Below are 20,777 nucleotides of genomic sequence, written 5' to 3'. Positions count from 1 at the left end.
CAAAAGAACATGAAATTTTTATAGCCCAAAGCTTCATTTATTAACTTTACTGGAGTGTAAAATATTTCTGTTTGCCATAAATTTATACCAGGACAAACAATATATATGCTAATTAGTAGTCATGTCGTCGTCTGCACGCTGTTGTGTTGGCTGGTCATTTCCAACAGGCAAAATAGCAGAATTCAATCGACAGATGACAATTGAATGGCTTGATACTTGCTGTTCAAACAGTGAAGTCTAGAGCGGTGAATTAATGGTGTTCATTATAATGAGTCCATTTCCTTTTCATTTCCTTTATAAATTAGTCCAGGTAACACGCTGAGTCCCTTCAAGAATGGCTCCCGGGAACCTGCTGAGATACACCTGCAAAACCCACAACTCAGCAGAATCCCTCCGGCTCTCGTCTTGTGGTTTTCATGTTCCTTCTGGAGTTTCAAAAACTCACTGATGGTTCAGGCTTGGGAGGAACGTTAGAGATCATCTCTACTCCTTTCACAGAGAAAGAGATTGAGGCTGAGAGTGGTCAAGCATGTTACCCACTATCACACAGAAAAGCAGTGTTGCGGTCAGAGCCCAGGAGTGGGTCTCAGTGAAAAGAAAAAGGATGCACAAGCCCTGAGCAATCATCATTGTGGCCTACCCATTTGACAGATGGGAAAATCAAGGATCGAGGAGGACAAGTTCAAATACTATATCCCTCATGAAGCCTAAGTAGAACCTGTGGCTTCATTCTACCCAGTCATATGTCCATCAATTTCATAGATGTTTACTGAGTACCTACTATGTGCTAAGGGATGGAGGTAAGATGGTTATACAAGTATATGTAGCCTCCTCCCTCACAGAGTCTAAAGTATAGAGTAAGAAATATATATTAAGCAAATCCTTAATACAAGCATATATTTGTAAAATGTGATGGGCACTATGAATGCTAAGAGGGTGGGGTACGTCCTCGTCTAAGGGGCTAGATATCATATGAGAAGTGAGATCTGAATAAGGAGCAGGGATTTATAGGTGAAATGTGTTAAGGAGATGGATAAAACATCGTTCCAGACAGAGGGAGGAGTATGTGTAAAGGGTCTGAAGTAGGGAGAAACTAGACCCATTATAGTAATTAAAGAAATGTTGTGATAAATGAATGCACAGTATGAGGAAAGTGGTCCCAGTTTTGATCATATTGAGCCTTGTAGGTTTTAGTTCTTTATCCTAAGACATACAGAGAGCAAATCAATACTTAAAGGGACATGGAAATGACATGCAAAAATAGAACACTCTGTTTCCACTGTATCCCACCCATATGATATTGAATTTCAAGGTTGCTCTCATGGTTGTGTCCTTAACTGTAACCATTACTTGAACCATGTCTATTTCTATCCTATGTTTACAGCACCTACTTCAGTTCTTGGTATACAAGGGAAGCTTGGAATACTGCCTGCTGGATTAAAACACAATTTTCCTATCATCACCTACAAAATATTGGCAAAGAAGGGCCTACTGTTTTGTCTTTATACCACATGGATCATTCCTTCCCTTCTCCATCATGATAAAAGTGTGAAGATGCGAAATATCCCAAAGCCATTTCTTCCTCATCTTTGCTGAAGACAAATAAGCCTTTTATTTCTGAAAGCAAATTTCTAGCTAAATACTTTCCCAGTTATACATAAATCTTCTAGGACAACTTTTGTTCCTCAATAAAAGGGAACAGTGAAACTGGTGTGTTTCCCCAACTTTCTTTTTGCCTTGATTTCAAACATGATGCCTGGAACTGCAGCAACCATCTTGCAATCACAAGGTAATCAAAGTAAGGAAATGGCAAAGACAACAATTAATATACAGACACCAGTCTCAATATTGTCAAGTTGTCAACACAAGCCCTCACTCTGGAATTTTATTTGACCAGAAAAATAAACTTCTATTAGTCTGAGCCACTCTAGTTAGGTTTTCTGTTATGTGCAGCCAGTCACAGCTCTAAAATACTACCTATCTCAAAATAGGAACTCAGTAACTACTCACTCTCTTCCTAATCCAGTCCACTGAAGATATTTTCCCATCAAGATATGTTTCTTGTGCATTTCTTTACTGTTTGCTCTCTTCACCTGGTGTATCATGTGTATTCCAATAATGGAGATAGAGCTGGAGACAGGGATAAAAAGAGAGGGAGAGAATTTGCAGGGGGAGGGGAGGTGAGATATGAATGGGTGGCTCATTCCATGGAACTTCCGACTCTTGATCTCAGATCTCACATCTGGATCTCAGGGTTGTGAGTTCAAGCCCCATGTTGAGATGGAACCTACTTAAAGAGAGAGAGAGAACTAGGAGAATGAAGTTACCCTAGGATGCTTAAAATCCTGTTGGAAGGTAAGAGATTCATACAGGCTAAATAATAATGTCACACACCAAATTGTTGAGAAACAGGCATAAGGTCTATGCTCCAAAGTCCATCCTGCCATTAACTGTGGTGGAACTCTGCAAAGTCACTTCACCATTTGGGATCTCTATTTACGTTTGCAAAATGAAGAGTTTTAGATAATCTCAAGTTGAGTCCTTCTCAAAAGGTAGTCCATGAACTACCAACACGTAAGTCACAGATGATGTAAACTGCAGATCCCTGGGCTCAGACTGAGAATCTCAAACTGAGGATAAAGGATTGGCATCTTAAGCACGCCCCTGGAGCTGTTAGAACACTGAAGTTTGAGACCCATTGTCAAGTTCTATTCTTAACCTAGCATTCTCTGATTTACTTGAAAAGAAGTACAAACTATTTTAGGTTGTACAGTTAAGACAGAAAACTGATGTTTTAAAACATTGTTTTAATTAACTTAAGATGATTAAGAGCTAGGGCCCTAGTGCAGCTGGAGATCCCAGCCCCTCCTGAACCAGAACCAAAGTTTACTGACAATTGCTGCATTAAATTAGAGGAACCTCCACGGTGTTTGCTGCTGGAGCTGTTCACAGTGTTGTCAAAACACCCTCTGTGCATATGTATCTGTGTAGCTGTATGTTTGAACACATGCATGCCTGTGTATAAATATATGCATGGCCACATATGGACGTGCACATGGGCGTGTGCATGTGCTCCAGCATCCGCTAATGCTTGTGCTTAGGGATCAAGTATGTACTACTGCGTACAGCTACATGTAACTACAGCACACGTATTTCTACACATTGGTGCTTACACACTCCCACGAACTTACACAGATGTATATGAATGTATCGATTTTGCACCATTCGCTATTGATTCCAAATTGAGTTGTTAACAGAAAACAGTAAAACTCTTGACTCGACAGTCCCCGAGGTATAGGAAAATAGAAGAGGCAATTGGATGATTTGCAGAGGTTAGACTCAGGATATTAACTTTATTTAGTTTCTTGAAATATCTTCCTGTAAGGCTTTTTTGGGTTGTGTTTCTTTGTGTGTTTGTTTTTAATGAGACAGAGGAGAGAACACGGGGCTTCTTGTTCCGATACTATGGATAACACGCTGGATGATCTTGGGCAAGTCATGTGATCTTCATGGGGCGGGGTGTCCCTTTTTTCCCCTGCAGTTTCAGAGCTCCTTGTTCAAACCGGAATGACAACATTTATGGTTTCTGTCTGTTTTCCTTAGAACATTAATGTCCCTTTGATAATAGGAGCTACAGCTTATTTAACTCCATATTCTTAATATCTATGAGAGAACCCAGCACATCATGATGGTGATGCTGATGAAGGTGATGAGGAGGAGGACGGTGATGATGACAACAGTGATGCTACTGCTGACACATGGTGCTAGTATTTATCGAGTAGAACTTTTAAACACTTTACATGGACCACTTCATTTGATTTTTACCATAAACCTTGAAATAAGTACGATTGACCCTTAAATAACATGAGATTGAGTGGCACACATCCACATAAAGACAATTAAAAAAAATTAATTCCAGTATAATTAACATACAGTGTTATATTAATTTCAGGTGTACATGCAGTGATTCAATAATCTTATACATCACTCAGTGCTCACCACGGTGGTCTTCATCCCCTTCACCTATTTCACCCATCCCCCACCCCCCCTCCCCTCTGGTGACCATCAGTTTGTTCTCTACTGTAAACAGTCCATTTTTTGTTTGTCTTTTTTTTTCTTCGTTCATTTGCTTTGTTTCTTAAATTCCACATATGAGTGAAATGATATGGCATTTATCTTTCTCTGAATGGCTTATTTCACCTAGTATTACTTCCTCTAGAGGCACCCATGCTGTCACAAATGGCAAGGTTTCATTCTTTTTTATGGCTGAGTAACGTTCCATTGTGTACACAAATCACATCTTCTTTGTCCATTTACCTATTGACGGACACAGGAACCGCTTCCATAATTAGGCTATTGTAAATAATGCTGCAATAAACACAGAAGTTCAAAAATCTTTTCAAAGTACTGTTTTGTATCCGTTGGGTAAATTCCCAGTAATGGAATTAATGGATCACATGGTAATTTTATTTTTAATTGGTTGAGGAGCCTTCATACTGTTTTCCAGAATGGTTGCACCAGTTTGCATTCCCACCAACAGTGCAAGAAGAGGGTTCCTATTTCTCCACATCCACATCAACACTTATTGTTTCTTGTATTTTTATTTTAGCCATGCTGACAGGTGTGAAGTGCTATCTCATTGTAGTTTCGATTTGCATTTCCTAATGACTGGTGATGTTCAGCATCTTTTCATGTGTCTGTTGGCCACCTGTATGTCTTCTTTGGAGAAATGTCCATTCATGTCTTCTGCCTGTGTTTTAATTAGATGAAGTTGTTGATGATAATGATGATTGGTGTTGAACTTCATAAGTTCCTTACATATTTCAGATACTAACCCTTCTTTGGATAAGTCATTTGCAAATACCTTCTCCCATTCAGTAGGTTGTCAGTTTCTTGATTGTATGAACTTTTTAATAAATACCTTACAGTAATTTATATGTAGTTTGTCTTCCTTATGATTCTCTTAATAACTGTGTTCCTCTATTTTATTGTAAGAATACAGCATATAATATATAGAACATATAAAATTATGTGTTAATTGACTGTTCATGTTATTAGTAAGACTTCTGGTCACAATAAGCTATTAGTGGTTGAATTTAGGGGGAGTTAAAAATTATATGTGGATTTTTAACTGCACGGAGCATTGACAGCCCAACCCCTGCATTGTTCAACAGTCACCAATACTACCATTCTCTCCATTTTAGGAAGATAGAGCTCAGAGAAATAACTAACCTGACTCACAGGCTATGAACTGCTGTAACCTGAATTCAAATCCTAGTCTGCCTAATTCTGAGTGGTCATTTGGACCACAGTGTAGTACTGCTCAGTAAAGAGTTATATGATACATTATAAGAATGGTATTTAGTAGAATGAAATGTTTCTTTGGATTCCCAAAGAGCCTCACCTACAGATAACTGGGTTTAGAATCACATATGAGTGGTACATTTTAAAGTTGGAAGGGATCATAAAGGTCCCCAGACCCGAATGGTCTCCTTATATATTAAGGAAGTTGAGGCACAGGGAGGTAACGTGACTTGTTCAAGGCGGCACGATTATAGTTATGGTAGCAACCACAAAGACAGAACCCTGTGTTGCTCATTCCCAGTTGGAGTGCATTTTCTACTATCCCAAAGGGCTCTGTACCCTTTCCTCTTTTTATAAAAAAAGACAAAAAGACTTCAATGTTACCTTATGGTATCTATAACAATGAAGAAAATCACTGGAAATTTCTTCTGCACAAACATGAGTTGCAATTACCATTGTTATTATTATAATGATGCTGTTCGCGCCCCTTCTCCGTGTTAATTCCTAGAATCAGTGGACAGACACCAGGACAGGATAATTCAATATGCTGACGTACCTGTCATGACACCACATGAATCCAGGAGACAGAGCTTTCATGGACCAATCACCTCATCCCCCCGAAGTGCTCCATCTCGTAATTAAAAATTAAACCGTTTTCCAATGAAATAATTTTGTTCATTCTTCTTGCTCCCTCTCCAGTGCCTGTGGCACCAGCTAAATTTCGAATTAAATAATTCAGCTGCAATCCATTTAAAATAGATCACGTTTAGTGCTACGCTTCCGATTGGCTGCAAAACCAAGCCAATGGAACAAGATTCTCGTGGATGTCACCGCCAAGGGTGTGCAAGGCGTGGGATTCCATTAATGAGGGCTGACTCCCTTTCCCTATTTTCTTATTCTCGGGCTCCGGCACAATGAAACTTTCCCCCTCCGTTTAACCGGTCCGTCTCGTTTTTCTCCCTTTGTTCTCATTTTTCTCCCCGTCGATCAAAAGCTTCTTTTAAAAAACAGATCCCTCCATTTTGCTTTCTTTTCTGGTCGTCTGCTCTCAGCTTGCTTTCTACATCTGCTTATTTGCTAAGGCAATAGAGACAGATTACGCCTCTCCCCATGCCCTGTGAGGGGAAAGTAGAAGGCAGGATGGATTAAGGGACTGTGCTGAGTCAAATGCTCTCTCCTCCTGGGGCTGCCAGTTTTCATCTGGCTCAGGCTGCCAGAGTCTCAGAATCATTATTTCCTTTGACAGATAATACTGTAACAATAGCCTGCTCTGCTAATGGTCCTCACCTGGGGAGGCAGCATGGCAGCCAGAGGTGCTGTGGCAAAAAAAAAAAAAAAAAAAAACCCAATGGGGAAGAGGCATGGGTTTGATGTGCGAGTGTATGATCTTGAACGAGCCCCTTAATCACTCTGGACCTCAGTTTCCTCAACTGGACTCTTCTCTGCCTAGATATCATGGTTTTATTTACTCTCAGGCTTCCCGGGTAAAAGGGAAATGTGAACCACAAGTGACTTTCAGAGAAGGTCAACCAGGATTATGAGTTAATGAGGACAGCTGAAGGAGAGCTAACAATTGCTAGGGAAGGGGAGGGGTGACACCCTGCTCCACAACTCAAGTATCCGCGGAGGGAAGGAAATCCTATCCCGCTGCAAAAGAGGAGAAAGAGACTTACTGTTTTTCCCTGATTTTACTCTCTCTCTTCCCCAGAGGATGAATATTCACTTACATGATTGCTGTTTGAGAGGGGGAAAAACAAAAAAAACAAAAAAACAAAAAACAAACAAAAAACAAAAAACTGGCCTGGCTCATCTCAGCCCCGCCAGAGCTAACCTCTTTCAGAGCCAACCCTATCCACAGGACCTACACATCTGCATTTTCCCAAGGGTTTGTTTATAGAGGCAGTCTCTGCCCAGACTGGGGTCAGGACCTGGGGAGAGCTCAGCAGTGACCCAGTGCTGCCTATGTGGGTCGGTACATTTAGTTCAGAGATGAGGTAAAATAAAGCCCTTAAGGATGCTGACCCAATTTACCTTCCGCATAAGCTTTTGTCAGTAACAAATCTGCGGTGTTTTATTTTCATTGGTGTGTTTCTTGAATCTCATTACTTTTTTTCTTTTTAAGATTTTATTTATTTGAGAGAGAGAAAGAGAGAGAGATAGAATGAGCAGTGGTGAGGGGCAGAGGGAGGGAGAGAGAGAGAGAGAAGCAGACCCCCTCTGAGCAGAAAATACGATGCAGGACTCCACCCCAGGACCTGGGGATCAAGACCTGAGCTGAAGGCAGACACTTAACTGACTGAGCCACCAGGTGCCCCCGGAATCTTATTTCTTAATAAGTTCTAACTGTTGTAAAAGAAAAGCGGTGTTGTTTATTAATTTTCTAAAACACAATTTTGTTTTTTTTCCTTCTTGCAGGGTGCTGAGGAAAGATATAAAATGCCATGAGGTAGAAGAAGGGACAGGCTATCTCCTTACAGCTCTACAGAGCCACTTAGGACCAACAGAAGCTGTTACAGAGAATGATTTCCACCCTGAAACCATAGCAGGAACTCTACAGAGGTAACGAGTTCTTCATCACAAGGGGTGTCGAAGCTGTGGTGCTACCAACCACTAATCTGTAGTGTTAGCATGTGGTGGATTGCTTTGATGTAGAAGTGGAAGACAATATTGTGGGGGGTGTTTGGGAATATCCCTGGGTCCTGCTTCCCCTGTGCAAGTCTGTCACTTTCTTCTACAAGGGTTTCCACAGTGGTGGATGCCAGGATAGCTGTGGTCTTGAATAATTAATGACTGCATTTGTCATTTGCAGAAATGTGTTTAGATAGAGAGAACACAAGTTTATAATATAGTGTTAAGAAACTAAGAAATGCCTTTGCCTCCTGTCGATGCACTCAGTGGGGGCCCGTACACACACACCTACACATGCGCATGCACACTCCCATGTACTCAAGGCACACATGCACACACAGAGGTACAAACACAAGAATAAAAAGAAATAGAAATCTATAAAAAAAGAAAAGTGTAATTTCAGTTCAGAAAGACTGCCAAGTTATGATGCTCAGGACACTCAGGCCCACCAGGCAGAGGTGTTGGTGGACATGGGGGATAAAAAATTGGGAACTCCATCATGTGGTGCAGCTGCCAGAAAAGTGGAGGCCACCATGGTTAAAGAGTTGGGGAGGAGCCAACATCACACATTATCATGAAGAGGCTGGTGTTTGTTAACCCACTTTTAGAAACTCATGCTTGATCCTGGGTGCTCCTCATTGGTAAGTTCCAAAAAGACTTTCTTGATCAGATCTGACTCTCATGGGGCTGAATTTGGAAGGCGGGGAGCCTACCAATCTCACAGGAATGGAAAGGTCTGGGGCTTGGGTTGGTCACTGAGAAGGGCCCCTTCATTCCTGAATTTATTCTATTCTTGGAAGTCATGTGAGACTTGAAGTCATCATGCAATTTCCATGTTCTGTTTTTTTTTTTTTTTTTTTGTTAGAGTGTGTGTGTGCACACACATGCATGCAAATGTGTGTGGGGGGGGTGTTTTTATGTTAAATACTCATTAGCAATCAAGAAAGTATGGGATCCACAGTTAGTGGTGAAGGGTTGAGAGCAGGCTGGTGGCAAACCAATTCATTCACAGATGTCACATCTGAGGTATGGAAACTGGCATGTTTTTGTTTGCAGGCTTCTACTTGGTTCTGGGAGAAAAGAAAAAAGTGCAAAGTAATTTGGAGAGAAGTACAAGAAAAGCACAAAATAGAAATTGTTTCCTGAATAAGGCTCCTTAATTTCCCATTAAACCAACACAAAGAATAATGGGAAAAAGTCACAGATATTGTGGCTGAAGACCTGAGTTTGAGAAAAAGGTTTCTCATTTACTAGTTCTGTGTTTCTGGGTAACTGACTTAACCCCTTGTACCTTAGTTTCCCTCAACCATTAACTGGGGTTAAGGCATTACTATGACCCTTCCCTCACATGACAGAGGTCACAGAACTAATATTAAAAGACTGTAACATTTAATAGTCTAGAGATCTTACTGTTTCCCCACCTAGAGTTTTGTGAGATTTCTGTGGTTTAATAAATTGTATGGCATGAATATATTAAAGGCTCTGATAAGCCCTGCTATAAGCAAACAAAAAGTACGTATGAAGAAACAAAAACCTAGTTTCCAAATCTAACTTTACCCTTGAACTCAGTTTCCTGGAAGCATCATTTAACGTTCCATTTCACACGTTTTGAGGGATAGGAGGTTATAGAAGGAACTTCTACTCTGGCAGAACAGTTGAGCATAGGATAGGAGTGGGATCAGCCTCCAAGTCAAGGCACGCACTGACGATTATAAAGTGCCACCCACCAAACACCCCCATATATTTAGTTTAACAATTTTACCAAAGCCCAGTCATGGTTTATCTCAGTGAGCCATTAAGAACATGATGTTGACATCCCCAGAAGTTAGAGTTCAATGGAGATTCCAACAAGCTCTTTTCCTTACGGGGACCTCCATTTCCTCATCTATCCTATCAGGCAAGTACCCCAAATCACTGTGAATTACTTAGACCATCAGCATCAGAATTCCGGAGCCCCAGACCGGAGAACAGAAGTGAGCATCTGTACTGTCAGCTGTTTCTACCATGGGTAATTTTGTTTCTCAGTATGGCTCAAAAACACTGGTCAGGAAAAGTCTTGGAATCATACCAACCAAAGCCATCCTTGGCTTTCTTGACATCCACATACTTGAAGTATCCGAAGTTAAAAAAAAAAATCAGGAACGCTGAACAAAAAGCAGCCTCTCCCCACTGGGAAAAACCACGTAAGACAAGGCTCCTCACCTGGACGGTTTTCCAAAGCAAAGCAGAACCAGCAAAGCTCTCCCCTGTAATTCTAGAGAAGCTTCCTGCATGCATATGCGGATCCCTCTCTGAATCGGCCCTTCTGAAGCCAAGATGGTTGGAGTGAAACATAAAATATCACAGCATTGATTTAATGGCCGTTAAAAGTCCCTCCTGAGCGGCTGGGGAGCTCCTTGTCTGTATCCCTATGCACCACTGTGCTCGTAAACCTGTCACCATTAATCGCTGCCCAACATCCTGATAGCATTTGGGTCACACATCAAGGGGAGGAATGCGGTTTCTGAGGGGGTCTGGAATGTGGTTGTGGCAGACTTGCTCTTCGTCTACTTCTTCCCAAATCCTCAGTGTGGATGTGGCACCTAGCTCCTACTAAACACCTCGCTGGACATGTGGGTGCCACCTCTTTTAATTTGGAATGATCTCTCTCCTGAGCTGCCGGGAGACAGGATCTGAATTTATTATTCCAAGTACTTCCTTCTTCTCCTGGGCCCTGGTATTAATTAACCTATCCACATCTCTGTATTTCTCACAATTTGTTGTTCATGGCTATCATTGTAGACCAGTGTTGTCCAATGGAGATATAATGAGAGCCACAAAAGTGATCTGCATATCAAGTTTTACATTTTCTGCTAGCCATGCTCTGAAAGGGGAAAGAAGCAGAATTAACTTTTAAAGTATTTAATATTTTAATCTAATATATTCAAAATATTATCATTTCAACATAGAATCAACACAAGAATTATTAATGCAATCTTTTACAAAATTTTTTGACCAGGTCATTGGAATTCGATGTGCATTTTCTACTTACAGCATGTCTCACTCTGAATTAGTCACGTTTCAAGTACTTAACCACCACGTGTGACCATCATATTGGATAGTAAATTTCCAGACCAATAGAAGTGAGACTGTTTGGCTAATGATTCCCTTATCCATGTACTCAAATGTGTTCTGAGCACTGACTATGGCAGACGTAGATCAGGGCATTAGGCTCTTAGGACGTTGGTGATACAAAGTGCTATATGGAGTATTCAGCTGAGTTTCTGGTGCGGTCTTAAGGATTAGACTGTAGTGAACATTAGACTGTAGACCTATTCAAGCTAGAAGCATATTCCCAGGGACTTGAAAAGTATCTTATGCATGGTACCTGTTCAATATATATTTAATGGTTGGACATGTGAATGACAAAGAGCAACCCTCCATGAAGCTTGGATTTGAGACTGAAAGGTGTAATGGAAAGCTAAAGATTTAATTGTTTCTTGTTAGTGCTTTTGCTTTTGGGGTTGTGAGGTACAGTTTGGTCTCTGTACAAGAAGGTACTCATCCCCGCTCCTACAGATTATGACAGCTGATCTCCCCAGTGATGTGAAGAAAGGAGATATTTTCATGTTCATCCTTTATAAGGTATGGCAGTAGATTAGGCTCAGAAAAAAACGTGCTCTTAAGCACCAAGATAATTTGTGGAAATACCAGCCCTCTCTTACAGGATATGCAGAAATGAAATAAAATTATACCTCATTATACCTATAATTCTTACAGAATTATACCTCAAATCTGTAAGAATTTTGGTATGAGATTTGCTGTTGTTGTTTTTAAGAATTAAGGTATTTTATAAACTTTGAGGGTAAGCTGCTTCAAGAGATCAATATTTTCACAACAATAAAAAGTGATTCAAAAGAAGGGTCACTTAACTGAGTTTATTTTTATTGCAGTCAAATCTGGTTCATTAAAGAAAAAGATACTTTTAGGACTTTTATTTACTGTGTTTATTCATTTTTAGTACTTTTCTTTACCTTCCTTTTTCCTCTGTGACTCTGATCTACCCGACTATAGTTCTGTCAATAATAATAGCTAACACATATTAGCACTAACCAAATGCCAAGGATTTTGCTATCTACTTTAAATGAATGATCTCATTTGAGACTCAGAAAGCCCTATTATTTGGAGAAAATTGTTGTCTTTACTTCACAGATGTAGAAATAGGGGCTCGTAAAATTTAAAATATTTTCCCAGGATCACAGGAGACTGGTCCTCAAATTTTTGGCCTCAGGACTCATTTATATATTTTTAATAATTAGTGAGGACCCTGTATTAATTTTTAGTTTCTGGCATAACAAATTACAACAAACCTAGTGGCTTAAAATAACAACTTTGCCAAAAAATCAGCAGGTCATGCCCTTCTTCTTCTGGGTCCTCTATTCTGTTCCATTGATCTATGTATCTATCTTTGTGCCAATACCACAGCATCTTAACTGATGTAGCTTATTACCATTAGTCTGAAGATCAGGTAGATTGATTCCTATCATTTTATTCTTCTTTTTCAGAATTTTAGAATAATCTTATATATCTACAGAATAACTTTGGGGAGATTTTTATGGGAATTGAGTTATAACTATATACTAATTGATGAGAAATGGCATCTTTATTAGGTTGAGTCTTCCAATTCATGAATGTGATATGTCTCTCCACTTGCTTAGATCTTCTTTGACTTTGTTCCATATTGCATAGCGTTCAGCAAATAAGTCCTATCCTTGTTTTATTATGTTTATGCCTCTTTTCTCAGTAATTAAAAATGGTATTATATTATTAATTTTGGTGTCATAGGTTCATTGTTAGTATAAAGAAATACAATTTATTTTTTTATATTTATTTTATATTCTGTGACAACTTGTTGAACTCACTCATTAGTTCTAGGGTCTTCTTCTTCCTCCTCTTGTTCCTCTTCTTCTTTTCACATTCCTTGGGATTTTCTATGTAGACAATCATGTCATCTTCAATAGTGAAAGTTTTATTTATTCTTTTCTGAATTGTGTGCCATTTTATTTCATTTTCTTGCTTTATTGCAATGGCTAGAACTTCCAATACTGTATTGAATAAAAGTAGTGAGAGTAGATATCTTTGCCACATTACCAATCTTTGGGCAAAAATATTCAGTCTTTTACTATTAAGTATGATGTTTGTTATGTTTTTTTCTTAATGAATACTTCTTAAGAAGCTGAGGAAATTCTCCATTCCCATTTTATAAGAGTTTTGTTCATGAATGTTGAATTTTCTGAATTTTTAAAATGTATTGATAGATATGATCATGTAATTTTTTTCTTTCACCTATAAACGGTGGATTACAATTCTGAGATCAGTTCTTCTGTTTCAACCCTAACTGTTCCAACACTAACTGGTGTGCTACAATTTAATTATGGCACTAACCCTCCAGATTTAGTAGAAAGGACCCCCCACGGACCTTCCCACTGCCACATGAATCCACATACTGCCTTCACTTCAGGTAGCATCCCTAGGCTACTCACTTTTCTGGCTGACTGGCTACAGATTCTAGGGTTCCCACAGCAAGTTCAACAATTTGCTAGAATAAGGCAAGAACTTAAGAAAGTGCTATTCTTATAATTACAGTTTCATTACAATGACTACAACTCAGGAATAGCCAAATAGAAGACACATAGGGTGAGGTCTGGAAGAATCTGAAATACAGGGCTTCCATGCCCTCTCTCTGTGGAATCAGAGTACATCACCCTTCCAGAACACTGATGCATGTGTACCAACCAGGAAGCTCCCCTGAGCTTTGAGTCCAGAATTTTTATCATCCTAATATGGAATACTATTGGCGAAGCTAAAACACTATGCACAACCACTGCCGATTAACAACCATTATTTTTTAACAACTCTTAATTATTAACAATAAGCATCAATTATATGTGTATGTATGACTGTATACATACACTCACACCATATGACATGTAATTGCCATTCATTAAATATTATTCAATTATTATGCACTCGCTTCTCACTTTCCTACCATAATAAAAGAGCTATGTCTTACTCATTTTATCACGATGATGGTAATGATAATAGCCACCATTTATTGATTCCCTCCCATATGCCAGATCGATTACATATATTTAATCTTCATAAAAGCCCCATGAAATAAATATTATAATCTTTAACTACCAAAGAGGGAAACAAGTCTCAAAGAGGTGAAGTTATATATTCCAAAATCACACAGCCAGTAATTAAAACAACTTTTTTCTGCTATTTATGGTGTCCTTGTTTTACCACCTCTTTTAAAACACGTTCTACATGGCTCCTGCATCCACAGGTCTAGGGTAAGTAGCTTGATTGCTCTCTCTTAAGCCGGATAAGCTAGCAGAACAGAGGTTGGTTTAGATTGTGAAAAGACCTTTGTAGATAGAGAATCCTCTTTTCTCCCTTAACCTGTTAAACCAGGGGAAGTGGGGCATCTTTAGGTGCCGAAGTGATCACTTATCTTGATGGTTAATCAGCCTTCCATTTTTTATCTTGCCCCTCTGAGGGCCATCTTGTCCTCCTGAGCCTCATAAGCATTGATCCTTCAGCTTAAGCCCTGAGAGATAGCTGCCATATCGATAAAATCCCTACTGTAATTTTTTTCCCAAGTTATCAAAGAGTAGGCTATCAAGATGAGAGATACAATGAAGGCCAGGATTCACATGACTGGGTGCCTGATTAGAGGGTGAGCAAGACACTGAGGAAAATGGAAGTGCCTATGGTGATTGTGTGGCTTTGTCTATGAGATACTGGGGCCAAAACCTGTAATTAATACTAACGATTAATTACTAATTTGTAATTTTAATACTAACGATAATGATATAGATAGGTAGATAGGGTACATTTATTAAGAGCTTACTATATATCTGGCCTCATTTTGAGAGCTTTAAAGTATTATCTAATTTAATTCTTACACTAACCTTTTCAGAAAATTATTGCTGTTCTTATTTTACAGATATGTAAACTGTACCAGAGGAGCTAAAGCCACTGGCAAGGGGTAGAAAATTAGAAGAGGAAACTGATCCAGAGGCTGGTTTTATGTTTGAATTCCAAAGAGTGGTAGGCTATCCAGTTAGGAGTTCTCTAAGCCACTTGTGCCTGCTCAATTTCATGGATTAATGGAGGTGTTGAAGGGGAGGAAAACTTTTCCTTTCGTCCCTTCTAGGTTCTTTAGCTGGCCTAATAATTAGATTGACATAAAACAGATTAAGAGGAGAAAAACATTTAATTTCATACATGTAGGAGCCCGTAAAAATATGAGACTCAAAGAAATGACCAAAGCAGGCAGCTTTCATACCTTTTAGACAAGGAAACAATGAATTTGTGAAGAATTAGCAAGACAAAGGAGTTTGGACTTGGGGGAGTGAATTAGGAAGAAGTAGTAAGGTATCTTTATACAGGCTTCTCAGCCCTGAACTTTGTGTCTGCTGGGGAGGATGCCTTCTCCCTACCTGGTACAGAAGGGCACCTTTCACATGGAAGAATTATTTCCCACTTTCAGGGGGACCATGGTGATCAGAGTGTCCTTACACAGACTGTTTCTTAAGGAACTTTCATTCCAAATAATCAAAATACCAAAAGTGGCATGTTGTGGAATGGGATATTCTGCTTCCCCTCAGTGTGAACTGGTAAACTTGCCTCAGCTCTAACATTGGGCTGAACATCAACCTCCTGATCTGAGAGGTTCTTTAACTGCAAAACAGGATTAATGATTAACCCATGGCTCTCTGAGGTATCCCAAGGACCAAATGAGGTCAAGTATGGAAAACACTGGGCCCATAACAGATTCCTGCCCACCGGCATGTGTCCTTCCTGCCTTCTCTCTTCTCCCCCTCATCTCTCCTTCCGCATCAGTAGCTGTGAGTAGCAAATTAATAGTGATTATGAAAGTGTTGTACAAATGCAAAGTTACTTATTGACATTTTTAAATTACAAAAATTAAAAAGATAGATTTTTTTTCATTTCCCAGACAAAAGCAAAGAGGAAGATTTAAATCATGTTCAATACCGTTATTCAAATACAGCACATTTTACCTAGGCCAGACCATAAGCTCCTTAAAGGCAAGGTCCAGGTCTGTATTTATTAAGCAATGCATTGCCAGGCTCTAGCACAAAACCTGTCATGCAATAGACATTCAATACAGATGTGTGGACTAAACTAATATAATTGTAGGTGTTTTATTACCCTTTCAGAAATATTTCTTCAGAGTTATCGCGTTCCTAACCTGACATTTCTTGCTGTTTATCATTTTAATCTTTTTTTCCCCCTTCGCTTGTGCATATGTGTGGGTTTCTGTGGGAGAGACAGGATGCGTTATAATGAATAAAACCAATTCCGTACAATTTTGTCGATACAAAATTGACAGTCTGGTTTCTCCGAAAAGCTCTCCCTTCTTCCCTTCTAGGTTCTCTGTCTGGTCTAATCATTAAATTGATACAGAACAAATGAACTGAAGACAACCAAACAAAAGTTCAGGCACACGTATACCTCCGGTATATATGGAAGTGACCCAGGGAAAAGAATTCTGTGATTGGGCTGAAGTCACCGCCTTACATACCACCTTCAGCGAAAGACAAAAGAAGCTGTTGGGACGCCAGGGAGGGGAGGCCACCGGGAAAAGCACAGTCAACAAGGTTGAGGTGGTGATACAGGTTTAAGACCCTGGCTTCTCCACTGAAGAGGGTTTCCACAGATTATCATCTCCCACCTTCTGGTCAAGTGAGGGAGACACCCTTACAAGCAGAGATTTCCCTTGTTAATGTCAATGCCTCTTAAGGAATGGTTTCACTTGTGTTTCACATTTACAGCTTCACCTGAGTCTGTTGTTTCTTAAAATTAAACAGCTTAAAATCATTCCCATGCCAAAAAGGCCTATCTTGGGATGGCAAAATTTGCTCCCCTTCATTTCGTTCCTTGCCATTTTTTTTTAATTGTAAATATGGGGCACCTGGGTGTCTCAATTGGTTAAGCCTCAAACTCTTGATTTCTGCTTAGGGTCCTCAGTCTTCCTGTCCCTCTCTCTCCCCCTCTGCCGCTCCCCTGCTCATAGGCACCTGTTCTCACTCTCACACTGTCTCTGAAATAAATAAATAAGATCTTTAAAAATAAAGAAGTAAATAAGTAATAAAATAAATAAAATTGTAAATATGATGTCACTACTGTCCTGCTCGTGATTTTGTATACCTTTGAAGTTACACTTCACAAGAGAAGCTCTCAGAAATGAATTGCTGCGTTAAAGGGTCTGGGCTTTCTTGTCCTGATGAGCACCAGGCAATTTATGGAAGTGCTGAATCACTACATTGTATTCCTGAAACTAATAATACTCTATGGATAACTACACTGGTTAAAATTTTTGAAAAATCAAAAATCAAAATAAATTAATAGAGTCTGTGCTTTAACACCTCAACAGTACTTCAGTCCAAGCCATGACCTCTAAAGGTCACTCCTGGTGACTCCTACTTAGGACTCAAGATTCCCAGTTCAGAGTCATTTTCTGAGCTTCCTGAGTAGTTTTCTGAGCTTCCTTTGCCACACTCCCAAGGCCCCAAACCAAATTCTGGCCTACAGGCCCCAGGCAATTAAAATATTTTTAAACCCCTTAGAGGAACTGAGATGTTGCTGGCTGACGTGTCCTCCCAGAGACCAGGCAAGAGGCTCTCTTAATTCTCTGGGGCCACAGGAAGAGAAAAAGAAGGGGGGAAAAAAAGACTAGCTTTTGCTAGAGAAGGGCTACACACACACACACACACACACACACACACACACGTGCACAATCTTTTTCTTTCTTGCATAGTAGCGAAAAGGTACTGAAAGAGAGGGATGTGTGCATCCCTTAGGGGATTTGTGCAGGGATGAACAAAGTGTCCCCCAAACCCAACCGAAGATGCAAAAAAGCCAGAATCATGGCGACGGTTAAAAGGGGCTCTGCTTGTGTCTTTAGGGGAAGGGCTGCTGTAAACTCACTCAGCTTGGAGGATGAGCTAGCCTGCGCGCTGACATTTGCACTTCAATCCAAATCCTTCGGGGATTCTTCTAAAGACAACATGGAGGTAGCATAATGACACCTCTGCCCCACCCCAGCCCCTTCTTCCCCTTCAGCAGCCCAAGAAACCTGGATCTGTGGATCTGTCTCAACTCCTCCCTCAGCCTCTTTTACTTCACTTTTCAAAGGGCCAGGGCCAGTGGCAAGGCAGGAAAGTTCAGCTAGCGTCTTCCTCCTTCCCCTCTTCTTGAATCTTTGAAGACCATGAGGTTGGCGAAGCAGCAGCACAGGGGATGTGAGGTGAGGCCACCTGCCCTGGGGCTCCCAAGCACTGGGTTCTGGGCCTCTGGCAAATCACCTACAAGTAGCTAAATTTAAACCATCACACCTTCTTCGTGTATTCTGCCTACCCTTCCTCTGCTCCAATTCTCTTTCCCTCCTCACTTCCACCCTCTGAACAAAGCATGTTTTTTTAAAGTGCATTCCCTGACTATGCAAATTTATGGGTCATCCAATGCTTTTCCTCGGTTTTGTGAGGGCCCCTGTGATTTCTCTTATTTCCTCCTTTAAAATATCGTGCCGTTGGCCATCAACCACAGGATAAAAACCAAACATTTTAATATGGAATAAACCCGTTTCCTGCTGTCCTTGGTTGCCTTTCTAGCCTCACCTTCCCTGCTGTCCTCACTCCTTCCTTCTGAACATCTTCCCGTTCCTGAAATGTATCATATTATTTATTCTTTCCAGACATTCGAACAGCTCCCTGTGTTGGCAATGCCTTCTGCTCCCCTTCCCCACAGCTTTTACTTGGTTTCCCTGACCCATTTTTCAGGTCTTACTATTGACCTTTCTTCTTCGTTAGCTCCTGCACACAGCCAGATTAATTGCATGTCCCCCAACTGGACCATAAGAATTCATGAGGGTAAGGACATGTCCATCTTTTACAGTGTTGCCTGTCTGGTACAGTTCCTTAGGCAGAGATTACTAATTGTTTGCCAATATCTATTCTCTCCTCTTCAATTAGAGACATCCTAAATTTTCCCACAGCATGTGGCTACTGAACTGTAGACCATATCGTCACTACCCTGGTAGCCTGTTGTGGCCAAGAGATTAAATTCTAGCATCAGTATGTGAGAAGAAATAATGTATGCTACATAAAAGGAATGGTTGTTGACAATACTCCTCCTTCCCCCTTCTCCAAGGCCTGGAAAGGGGGTGGCAGCCAGAGAGCTGCATTAGACCTGGAAGTGAAAGACACATTTTGAGACTAGTAAAGTTTCCCTCTAAGTTTTGGACAGCTTCATTCTACATAGACACATGAGGAAAAATACAACTTCAATCTGTTGAAGCCATTATATTTTGGGTCTTTTTTTTTTTTTTTAAAGATTTTTTATTTATTTATTTGTCAGAGAGAGAGTGAGCGAGAGCGAGCATAGGCAGACAGAGTGGAAGGCAGAGTCAGAGGGAGAAGCAGGCTCCCTGCGGAGGGCAAGGAGCCCGATGTGGGACTCGATCCCAGGACGCTGGGATCATGACCTGAGCCGAAGGCAGCTGCTTAACCAACTGAGCCACCCAGGCGTCCCTGGGGTCTTTTGATTGTAGTTTGGATCATGATTTCAGTAGGCAGGTAGGCAAGAAATAGTTTTTTTTAAATTAACATATAATGTATTATTAGCCCCAGGGGTATAGGTCTGTGAATCACCAGGTTTATACACTTCACAGCACTCACCATAGCACATACCCTCCCCAATGTCCATAACCACACCACCCTCTCCCTACCTCCCTCCCCCCGGCAATCCTCAGTTTGTTTTGTGACATTAAGAGTCTCTTATGGTTTTTCTCCCTCCTGATCCCATTTTGTTTCATTTATTCTTTTCCTACCCCTCAAACCTCTCATGTTGCATTTCAACTTCTCATATCAGGGAGATCATATGATAGCTGTCTTTCTCCGATTGACTTATTTTACTAAGCATAATACCCTCTAGTTCCATCCATGTTGTCGCAAATGGCAAGATTTCATTTCTTTTGATGGCTGCATAGTATAGTATTCCATTGTATGTATATACCACATCTTCTTTATCTATTCATCTGTTGATGGACATCTAGGTTCTTTCCATAGTTTGGCTTTTGTGGACATTGCTGCTATAAACATTCGGGTGCACGTGCCCCTTCGGATCACTACCTCACAGATTGGAAGAACATGTATTGTGAAATGTCTATGCTACCTAAAGCAATCTACACATTTAATGCAATCCCTTTCAAAATCCCATCCATTTTTTTCAAAGAAATGGAACAAATAATCCCCAAATTTATATGGAACCAGAAAAGACCTTGAATAGCCAGAGGAATATTAAAAAAAAAAAAAAAAAGCCAAAGCTGGTGGCATCACAATTCCAGACTTCAAGCTATATTACAAAGCTGTCATCATCAAGACAGTATGGTACTGGCACAAAAACAAACACATAGATCAATGGAACAGAATAGAGAGCCCAGAAATAGACCCTCAACTCTATGGTCAACTAATCTTCAACAAAGCAGGAAAGAATATCAAATGGGAAAAAGACAGTCTCTTCAACAAATGGTGTTGGGAAAATTGGACAGCCACATGCAGAAAAATGAAACTGGACCATTTCCTTATACCACACATGAAAAATAGACTCAAAATGGATGAAGGACCTCAATACAAGAAAGGAATCCAAATTCATCAAAATCCTTGAGGAGAACACGGGCAGCAACTTCTTTGACCTCAGCCGCAGCAACTTCTTCCTAGGAACATCGCCAAAGGCAAGGGAAGCAAGGGCAAAAATGAACTATTGGTACTTCATCA

Source organism: Mustela putorius, unplaced genomic scaffold, assembly GCF_011764305.1.
Source record: "Mustela putorius furo isolate JIRA1106 unplaced genomic scaffold, ASM1176430v1.1 tig00000596_pilon_pilon_pilon, whole genome shotgun sequence".
In the NCBI taxonomy this organism is placed as follows: Eukaryota; Metazoa; Chordata; class Mammalia; order Carnivora; family Mustelidae; genus Mustela; species Mustela putorius.
This window is presented reverse-complemented; position numbering follows the sequence as displayed.